Source organism: Nannospalax galili, unplaced genomic scaffold, assembly GCF_000622305.1.
Source record: "Nannospalax galili isolate Female #2095 unplaced genomic scaffold, S.galili_v1.0 scaffold202, whole genome shotgun sequence".
NCBI classification, from domain to species: domain Eukaryota; kingdom Metazoa; phylum Chordata; class Mammalia; order Rodentia; family Spalacidae; genus Nannospalax; species Nannospalax galili.
In genome coordinates, this window is record NW_008349000.1 from 5,073,730 (window position 1) to 5,085,580 (window position 11,851).

The window sequence follows — 11,851 nt, forward strand, 5'->3', positions numbered from 1 at the left end:
AATAAGTTATTTCTTCTCCTTGCTTTAATATTTCCTCTTCTTCCGTCTACCTCCTTTTTTTTTCTTTTTCTAACCATTTCATAGAGATAGCCCTAGGATATCCAAATCTAGATTTAAAAAGTAATTTTATACTCTTTTTTTATATGAATTATATTTTGTAGATAATGGACTACAAAATAACGTTTTTAAACATTTAAGTGATGTTTGAAAATGAATCCGGCGTTCATTTACTCATTAGTCCTTCTAGGGCAGCTTTAGGCTCTGCTATGAATTTGCATTAGTTATGTTCCTGCAAGATTCTGAGAAGCAAGGAAGTGACTGTTTCTGTTGTTCTGACTGTGCTAGAGGAGATGCATCTCTCTCTCTGCATCCTTACCTCTGCCTGTGCTGGCTTCCCTCTGTGATTGGGTTCTACTGTTTTGGTCTCCTTGGTACCTATTTACCACTGAATTGGTCAAAACTCCCTCTAAGAGGCCACTCTTGACTGAACTCAATGTTTTTCCCAAGCAACCCCATGACACTTATACCCTTTTAGCATCACTTTGGTGACATTTATCTGTTCACTTATTTTTTTTTTTTTTTACCTTCATCAGACTGCAAGACCACTGAATTTAGGAACTTGCTTCTCTAATGCTTAGCAACTGACCTAACATTCTGATGGTGCTGAATAAATATAGGGTCAGAGAGAAGGGACAGTTATGAGAATCAAAGAAACACAAGATTAATTTTCCTAGAAAGATTATAGAAGGTTTGGTCATTTATGATGGGACAAAAAGTATTTGGAGAAAAGGAATTTCAAATGAAAGAAATATAGAGCAAATGATAAATGGCACAGGCTTTGTGAAAAGTAGTGGGAAATAGCATCAGTTGTAACCAGAATGCTAAATAATGGTGCTCTGGCTTGATGGTAATTAGTCAAATATATACCAAAATTATCAAAACCAAAGCTAAGCAAGATTTGTCATGAACCCCAAGCTTCTGTTTTAGCTGCTCGCAGTCCATATATTCCCTCCACATTTCTCCTCCACTTGCTTTTACTAACCTGATCGCTCCATCAAAAGAAAAAAAAAAAAAACTTTGCTTCCAGATGCTGTGTACACAAATCTTATCTATGCAACAAAGTCTGCTTAAATGTCAGCTCCCTGTGCAATATTTATGAGGATTATGGTGGTGGCGCTGGTGATAATTTCTGATTGTTGAACACCTGTCTTGTGCCAGAGACTATTTTATACTCAAACACATTCCAGTAATCTTGCCAACTCACAAATAAAGGCATTATAGTATGCTCTATGCAGAGGAAAATGGACCCGGAAGTCTCAAGATTAATTAGAAGCACAGCCAGTGTTCAAACCCTCTGCCTCTCTGCCGTACCACCTGCTTCCTGGACACTCCCTTGGAGTCCCGTGATGTCTCACTATGTCTCAACTACAGCAATACCATGACTTCTTGCAATGAGTTGTAGTAGACTGGTCTTTGCTTCTTCCTGCCTTTGAATATCCTGTGTGCCTCAAGCAATCACTTGAGCAGTGCTTCAATTATCCAGAGCCTGTGGTCAATGGACAGTTATTAAATGAAAATTTTCTGAAGGTCATTTTTTACAAAAGTACAAATTTAACTACTTTAATGGTGTGCATAAAATCAACTTGCCTGAATTACTAAACATTTAACGTTAGGCCCCTCCAAACTGTTTTTGTTCCTTATCCAAAGAATAAGAAAAAAGAAGGAACAACAACAACTGAACGAAATCCTATTATTGCAGTGAGATATGTTATCTCTGGTCACACAGGCTTAGGAGGAAATCTTTTATTCTTATTCACAGAAAGTGCATATCCAATACCACCATTCAAAAAGGTTCAGCTTTCATTACAAGCTTTCTCTGTAGTTTTTGAAAAAGAACTATGGCTGGTAGCCAGAACTCTTATTCACAAATACACTCAGGAGTAACTGATGATTCTGCCCCTATAGCAGCAGAAAGAAATAGACGTATACCCTCTGGTATAGAGCCTCATGAGTGACCTGCATGCTTAGGTTGTCCTCTTTGGAAATGTAACTAAGGTAATGAACTTAACCAAATTGACTTCATAGCCCAGCTTAAGTCATTCATCACACAAAAATTAAAGTGGGTTTAGTGCCATGGATGGACCTCTATTGCATATGTCATCCTAAATAACTTTGCCTATGTTGGTGAAGTCAGCTTGTGGTCATTTTGGCATTTCATCTTATGTAACTTATTTCCCTTTAGATTATATGAACTAGATGAAAAGTATAAAATCAAAACTCAAGGGGGAAAAAAAGGACAGTTCGGATATGGAAAGAAATGCATTTCACTGACATTCAGTCTCATGGTAGTAGTGGTAAGGTGTGTGTGTGTGTGTGTGTGTGTGTGTGTGTCCGTGTATGTGTATGTGCATGCTCTCATTCCTCGTATCCTGTGGAGCAGATCTGAACAAGGTGTCAGCTTTGAAATGAAACATGCATGAAGGAAATACAGAGGTGGAGGGAAGAGGCAGTGCTGGCCTTGGTTATTAAAGATGCAGTCAAAGCTGTGTTCACATTCTTCCTCAGCTTCTCCTTCTCACATTTTTTGATAAATGCGTATTTATAGTATCTGCCTCTTTATATAAAATTAATTGCACACTTTATAACTTTAATCTAGTACCCCTCCCAGATCACATATCTTCAGCCACAAAAAAAAAAAAAAAAAAATGAGAAGCTAAAGAGATTTAAGCATTTTTCTTCCTTTAGTCTCAACAATATATGTCATTATTTCAGGTATAATTTCTCTTCATGAACAAAAGGAGATCTACTCCAAAGAGATACCCTAAACACTCTGCCAGGATATATGCACATGTGGGAAAGATCTTATCACTTCAGTCACCAAAGACCTGTGGATTTTTCATAGGTGGTAAAATAGAATAAAAATCCCCATGTGAAATTAGAGAAGAAACTCGGGTATCAGGGAGACACTATTGGAGGGTGGTCACTGTTGTCTTGGTTGGCTCCCAATGGGTCATCATCTATAAAACCCACAGGAAGTCTTTCTGGTGAAAATAGATTAGGAGAGGAAAAATATGTTTTCATTTAATAAGGTCAGATTTATTATTTTGCAAGAAAGGTCAAAGTCACAGAAAGAATATTCACTCTTTACATAGGCTGGACTATATAGTATGCATGAAGTTAATTCACTAGACAATGTATTCAACTTTTGGTGAATGAAAAGCTGCCGTATCAGAGGTGAAGAGTTAGCTGGAGTTAAAGTGGTAGTACTTATCCATCGCTGCTACAAACTAAGACTTTCTCTTCCCCTTTGTGGAAGAACAAAGGAGCTAAAATTTCAATAACAATAAAACCAAAATCAAATGAATCCACCTATAATCAGTCAGAGACTAAGGGAACAAGGGAACGCAGCTTATAAGACATAAACATGAAGTGAGAACAGGTTTACATTATCCTGTGGGAAAAGGAAGCATAGCGTATGGAGGGAGCTTGAAGATAAGACTGTCAGGAAACACAGGACCAGCTGGGAAGCAACAGAGGAGATGGCGAAGCTTGGTCAAAGAAATGATTTTGCTGAAGAATGACAGGTCCCAAATCTCTGGAACTATACAGCTCTGGGATAGCCACATGAAGCATTCCTCAGTAACCACCAGTTTTATGTGAATTCAGACTGGGAGAGGAATGGTCAATATTTGCCTGGAGGTAGGAGTGGGATGAAGAAACTCAGTCACTTTACCTGACAGACACTGGTCTCCCCCTGACCCACTTTTCCCTGAAAGCATTTCCAGGCCACAGAGCACGTCTCTGAAGTTATGATAAGATTAAACACCTGACACCCATAATCTCTGAGGATGGAGAAGGCAGTTCCACAGAGGACAGGCAAGAAGAGACTGTCAAAGAGATGTCATGAAGTTTCACTCAGGGACATATCTTAATATCCTGTGCCTGGGAAGGATGAGCCAAAAGATTCCTCTTTCATCATTATTTCTGAACTCCATGTCCCTAGAGACACAGTCGCTTTGTCTCAGAAATAATATCATGAGTCCTGCTTGAAGAGTGATCAAGAAATCTTTATAAAGAGAGGAATGGTCAATATTTATAAGCCTTTATAAAATTCTTTCTAGACTTTTTTGAAAGTCTAGGGAGAACTCGTTTTAATAATATTTTATTAATTCTTTTTAGAACTTTATATAATAAATTTTGATCATATACACCTCCCCATTTCCTCTCAGACCCACCCCCACCTCCTTACAAAAAGACTTTGTGCCCTCTTTTGTTCTTGACTTTTTTTTTTTTTAACGTATTTGAGTGTATTGCCTGTATGTATATAAGTGCACCCATGTCATGCAGTGCTCAAGGAGGTCAGAAGAGGGCATTGGATCCTCTGGAACTGGAGTTACAGATGGTTGTTAACCGCCATATGGGCGCTGGGACTCAAACCTGGGTTCTCTGCAAGAGCAGCCAGTAGTCATAACCCTGAACCACCTCTCCAGTCCAGTGTCGTCTTTTTATTTTAGGCCCATCAAGTCCAATTTATGAATCTGTGTTGCCTATATACTAGTGTAGGGGTCCATTCCCTGGAACATGGGCAACCTACCAGGGGCCATACCCTTGAACAAAATTGACTATTCCTCTCCCAGCAGCTATAAATTGCCAATAGCTCCTCAGCTGGGGTGTAAAGGGAGCTTTTTTACCATTCTCTGGTAGGCTTCAAAATTACATCCCACTCTCACATTTGAGGTAAGATGTTCTTCCGCCTCGCTTCCTTCCATTCATTCATTCTAGAAACAAAAGCCCTGCATCGCACTTCCTGCCTTTGTTTCTCCTTGCCCTGGTCTCCCCTCTGGTCTGTGAGTCTTCACTAAACCCTGGACCCAGTCTCCAGCTGTCATCCCCTAAATACGAACAAGAACAAAACCTGAGCAGTCATTTCTGGGCACCAGGATCAGCTGGAAGATACTTCTGTTAGTATTAATTTAAGTGCAACTCATTATCTAATGATAAATCTATATTGATAGAAAACTAATTATCTCTACTGCCATAAGAGCACAATGTTTGCAGGAACATTTAAAGAAACAAAATAACCACAGTACAGATTGTATGCTTAGCATATTAATATAAATTGATTTTAATCACTGTGGAGCTTAATCCAATCTTGGCTTTGTCTTTTCTGAAGGGCAAAAGCCTCAGTCTCCCGCTCACATCAGCATGGGATGCTTCTGTGTTTGCTGAAGCTATTTCTAAAACACTGTGCAGACCCCTTGCCTATCTCACAGGTCATTCATGGGGTGGGGTTTGCATTGATTTCTAGCAATGTTGGAAGGCTACTCCAGCCCCACATTGACCCGCACTGAGAGCAAACAGGGAGCAGCTTGCCTTGCTTTTATTCTGCTCTTTCTTCTGTGCACTCCAAAGACAGGAGTCTCTTCATAGTGGGAACTTTTGGGTTCTTCTCTCTAACCCCAGGACCCTTCAGTTCTGTCAGCCTCTGAAGACCTGAATCACTGTCACTAGAGTACATGTCTTCATTTGTTCAAATGAGTTAAGGTCTGGTTGATAGTAGAAGAGCAATACAAATACCTAATGCTAAACAGAACAAAAGAAAAGTCATAAAATGCGTGCTCCGTGCATTCTTCTTGATACAACTCTTACCCCGTTCAAAAATCAAAGCATTCTACATCAACCAGAAAGGGCTTGGAAACTTCCCAATGACTGACAGGATCCCGGCATCGCCAAGGTTCTTTCTGACATAGGTTCAGATCTTGTGACCTGCCACTTCCTACTTTATTATTATTTCTCATGCCTCCCAAATTAAATCCATGAGTCCTATGCAATTATAGTATCTTCTGAATCTAGTATCAATACATTTTTATACATGTAGCAGTATATAACAGTTGGAAAATTCACAAAGCACTAACTGTATTTTAAGTAGTTCCCTTATGTAGAGATTAGCACAAGAACACATGTAAAGAGGAGTTTAATTAATGGTTTTCTATCATAATAGGAATAGTCACCATCCATCTAGAGCTCTTTCTGTTAGCCTATACTGCCCCTTCAAAGGCATCAGACATTTCAGAACATGATTGACTACTCAGGGAAATTTGCTTGTTGACAGAATACTGTGGTATAATGATAACATTTCCCACTATTAGATTTAATGCCATATAGACCTATGCAGATTAAAAACATGGCTCCTGTCATGACCAATAGAGTTACTCAAGAAACATGTCAGTAATGTGCAAGATTTGAAAGCTGGGACAACCACCACGGTGATACACAACCAACTGGCAGAAAGGGCACAGGTTCAGTCTATGCGGAGTTCAATGAGGCAACATGACTACAGGACGATACCTTGCTGGCTATTCATAGCCCAAAGTTTAAGAGCCATAATAATGATGGAATAACAGAGACGAGTCAGGACAGCCATTAAAGTCTACAAGTATTGACATATCAGAACAACAACAAAATCATATACTATGTAAGTTTCTTGAAGCTTTTCTTTCTGAGAACTAAAGCACCAAAACCCAGCAACAGTTTGCTCAAGGGTCTCATTCCTGCCCTGCTAATGCCAGTGCTAGAGGAACTCAATCAGAAAGCTTCAACTAGAGAATGTGCACTTAAAAATATGAACTGTTTGCTTCTAAGTAATTGTTCTATTAACTCCCCTCTCACCCCTAGGCAGCCCAAGGTTGAAATTAAAGGTCAATATGACCACTGCTGGGATTCAGCAGTGAAGAAAGCAGAGTGGAGATGTTTGTAATCACATCACAGAGACAATACAAACTTCAGTTGACTAAATCTAACTGGATGACCCCTCACTTGCCAGTTTTGTTCCAGCCTGCAAGTGCCTTTATACACAAAGACAGTCAAGACATTCATAGCATGAATTTACCTCTTCAAACCAATACATCAGGGACCTTCTGAAAATATGAACCTTCAGCCTTACAATTCCGTACTTTACTTGCTCAGATGTGTCCAGATTAATCGCACCCAAAGTCATGCGAGACCTTTAATATCTAAGAAAAGATACAATATTCATCATGAACTTCTACTTGCTAAGTCAAGAAACACTTTTACAGCTTTCAAAGTAAAAACGAGCTATTTTAACAACTTTTTCTGTTACACAAAAATTTCCTCCTTCAGCATTTTTTATTTATCACTGTAGTGGTTTGAGAATTATTCATTCTTTGTTATAATCCCTAACTCCCTTCCCCTTCATTGGCGTCATCAGAACCATCTGCATCTGAAATAGAGCTTGTATATTTTAAATAGATCATTAATACATAAATAAATTTTGCTGTTAGGAATTTCATGCTCAAGCCACAGAACTAAAAGACTCAAAGGTGTTTGTTTTTGCTGGACTGGGGAGATAGCTCTGGAGAGATAACTGGTTACATGCTTGCTACGCAAGCATGAAGACCTGAATGTAATCGCAGTATCCATGTAAAAAGCCTCCACACTTGTTGTCCCAGTGCTGGGGAAGCAGAGATGATCAAATCCCTAGGGCTCATCAGCCAGCCAGCCTAGCCTACTTGGCAGGCTCAGTCCAGTGAAAGATCTTGTCTCAATAAACAGTGTGGATGCATCCTGAGGAATGACTCCAAAAACTGACTTCTGGCCTCCACACACATGCACACTCATTCATGCACAGCTGCAGCCACATGTGCACATATAAAAATAAATAAGTAAATAAATGAAATTTTTTCTGATAGAATTTCCTTTCAGGGTCTGTTTTGTAAAATGTGACTGTCACATACAGTCTGTCTTTGAAGAATATCCATAGACCCTCAAGTAACATTGCTCAATCCAAATTCTATCACCATGCTAAATGCCAGGCTAAAAGGGAGGCAATGTGAACATTGACAGATGTCTTAAATCATATAGTAATGTGAATGACAAGCTATAGTTATCAAAATAGCTGCTTCTTGGTGGCACTATCATGTATTTAATGTGTAACACTTCGGTGCTTTATAATGCATATTATCAACTAATGAGCCTCATTTCATAACCACATACAATCATCAGACATGTCAATTTGCATGCACAGCTTGAACATACCATTAGAGAAAGGCAGAATATATTGAAACCTTCAATTAATTAAACTTTCTGCATTCTATTTTTATGAGAGAAGTCAATCACAAGAAAACTCATGGAGCAAACACTGAAATCCATCAAGTCCTGGAGTTCAATGAACAGTAAGGCCAAGCTTCTACACAGGTGGTCTTTCTTTAATCTTTAATTTTTTTAAAGCAGTTATATTAGTTACATCCGTGTAGCTGTGACCAAAATGCCCAAGAGAATAGCTTACAGGTGGAAAGGTTAATTTTGGCTCAGTTTCAGAATCCAGTCCTTCATTGCTTGCTCCCATGGACAGAACATCATGCTGTGGGAAGCATTTGGCAGAGGTTATCCACTTCATGATGTAGAGAAATGAGCGAGAAAGGGAACAGGGACTAGGCATAACTTTCAAAGACAGCCCCACCCCCACCCCCTGGACCAGCAACATGGCTCAAAGAGCAGAGGCCCAACAACGTGAGTTCAATCTCTAGATCCCACAAGGTAGCAGAACAGAAGGGTGGGAGGAGAAAACCTACACATACACACACATACACACACACACACACACACACACACAGGCACACTCACAGTGATCTACTTCCTCCAACTGAGCCCCACCTTCCAAAGTTTCCACTGCCTTCCAAAATAGCAACAACAATCTTGGAACCAATCACTGAACACATGAGCTGGTGGGGGACATTTCATATTCAAGCCCGAAGAGCAAGAGAAAGAAGGCATGTTTCCAAAATAAAACAAAAAGAGAGAAATTATTCTAGTTAAGGGGGATGTTGGACAGAAATTAATTCTAAAGGTACTGCCCTATGAATCATAAATAAAGCTTGAATATGTTCTGGAATCAGACTGTCCCCAAATCTCAGTGGTTTGCTTAACATATATGACAAAATGTTTGAAATTTGGTAGGGGCAGCCTATAAGGTGGGGGCAGATAGGAGAAGGGGTCTAAATATGATTAAGATGTATTATATAAATGTACAAAAACTCTATTAAAATATATATTGTAAAAAAAATAAAAAACACCCCTACGCAGCAGTGGTTCCCTCTACACACACACACACACACACACACACACACACACACACACATCTATTATCAGCATGTTCAGAAAAGAGTGAAATAAATACTCGTGTCTAGCAATTAAAGGTTTCTACCCAGAGAGATACCTGTCACAGTTGGTGTTGGTTGTCAACTTGACACACCTGGGAAGAGGGGACCTCAATTGGGGAATTTTATTGGCCTGTGGGCATGTCTGAGGCATTTCTTTATTGTTGAGGGATGTGGAAGGGACTATGGGTGGTGACACCTCACCTTTGGGCACATGGTCCCAGGTTGTTTAAGAAAGCAGGCTGAGCACAGACCAGAGGAGCAGCCAGTAAGCAGCTTTCCTTCCTAATCTATGTTTCAGTTCCTGCCTCCAGGTTCCTGCCCCAAGTTCCTGCCTGACTTCCCTCAAAGACTGTCATTTGGAAGTATGAGATAATAACCCTTTCCTCCCCAAGTTCTTGTTGATCGGAGTGTTTTATCACAGCAATAGAGAAGCAAACTAGAATAATACCTTTCACTTGTTCATATTTCCTCAACCAGAGAAAGCCTATTGCCACCAGTTCTTAAAGTAGCGGAAGGCATAATCTTTCAATGTGCCTCAAAGTCAAATGGAATATGATAGCAGTGGGTAAGAATGTCTGACACCGGCCAAGGAGCAATGTCAGAACTACAGGGCAATTCAGAGCTGCTGCCCTTGGGGCTTTGCTTATGTTGTTGAGGAGGAGGGATTGAAAGATGCATCTCATCAGAATAAAGAATGTTTTCTTCCATTCGTGAAATTTACTAAGAAAGCTAAATGTACTTATATAAGAAATATCTTAACAAGAAGATTTCCAGAATACCCATTCAGTAAGCTATAAAATTCGACTAACGAGATTATAAATAAAACCTCTAACTCAGGTTTACCTGTTTTATTTTTCAAATAAAGATTAGTAGTACCTCATGCAAAACAACCCTTAGAAAAAATTAGAGAACACTTTCTCATCTTTCTTTTCTTTTAACACTTTCTACTATCTGTCAACAACTCATGACATTCATATGGCCATAAACAAGTGCAAAAAGACTAAAATACATCAATAAAATGACTTCAATGGCTATCATAGCTATTAAGTCATGCTTGGGTGACTATTGGAATTAGTGCTGTGTGTAGAGCCGAGGCTATCGGCTGATAAAGCATGATCAGTCTTAGTGACTCTTGTTCCTTTCCTATTACACAGTAAACAGAAGATCAGAGGCAATAAGAATGATCAAAGAACTCCAAACTGCAGCAGCAAAAACTGACAACTAACTGAAGGAGATGGATGGAAAATGATGTAGAAAAACACTTTTATTAGCGAGGGGCAAAATTCCACTGTGGGAGATCTGCAGGATGACTTGACAACTAACATTGGTAATGATGACCCTCAGTCATAAAAAAAAAAAATCAAAGTCTTAAAACTATCACTGCATGATATCAGGGCATCATTTAGTCTCATTAATAATTAGTTTCATTTAAAAATAAAGGAATAATCAGGGCGTGGTGGCACACGCCTGTAGTCCCAGCACTTGGGAGGCAGAGGCAGGCAGATCTCTGTGATTTCAAGGCCAGCCTGGTCTACACAGTGAGTTCCAGGACAGCTGGGGCTACAAGGAGACCCTGCTTCAAAAAGACCAAAATGAATACATAATAAATAAATAAATAATAAATGAACAAATAAATAAATAATAAATGAATAAATAAATAAATAAATAAATAAATAAATAAATAAATAAATAGGTGGCACACGTCCCAGCACTTGGGAGGCAGAGGCAGGCAGATCTCTGTGATTTCAAGGCCAGCCTGGTCTACACAGTGAGTTCCAGGACAGCTGGGGCTACAAGGAGACCCTGCTTCAAAAAGACCAAAGACCAAAATGGCTAGGTCAGGTGGTGTCCACCTGCAGTATTAGCACCTAGGAGGCAGAGGTAGAGGGGTCACTTGAGCCTAGGAGTCTCAGTCAATCTGGACAGCCCAGCAGAGTAAAACAAAGATCAGCTGAATCAGCACCAACTTAACTGTCCCAGACCACTTGCTGTGCCCTGTATAAGGATTACAAGGTCAAGAGCAGGAAAGGCTGAGCATGATGGTGCACGCCTTTACCCCCAGCACTAGAGAGGCAGAGGATCTCTGAGTTCAAGGCCAGCATGCTATATCTACATAGCGAGTTCCAGGCCAGCCAAGGCTACACAGACCCTATCTAAGAGCAGGAAGAATCTTCCCAGTGGCTGCCTTGGACAGATAGCACAGTGTTGAGGGCAGTAGAGAGAATTCTGAGAATGACTGGTTTAAACTAGGTCAGCTCTTCAAATTTAATTATGGAAATATTTGCTCCTTTGATCCTATTTTTCTTTTTCTACAGGTTAGAAAGAAATTCTAGTAAACAAAATATACCTATAATGTGAAAGAAAGATGGAAAAATGGGGAGCTGTGTCCCAATGTGACTATGGTGTGCTACAGGAACCTAAGGTCCCCCCTACAATGCCTCTGTAGAACTCTGAACAAACCATTTGCAAAATGTGGAGACAGAACTGCACACCTTGAATGTGTTCCAGGTCTAACATCCTATGGGTTCAAAGTCCATCTAAAGGTATCAACTGGCAGGCATGGCTGTGCACAACTATAAACTCGACACTTCAGAGGTAGAGGCAGAGAGATCCTGAGTTCTGGTTAACCTGGGCTACAGTGAGACTGTCTCAGAAAAAAAAAAAAAGAAAAT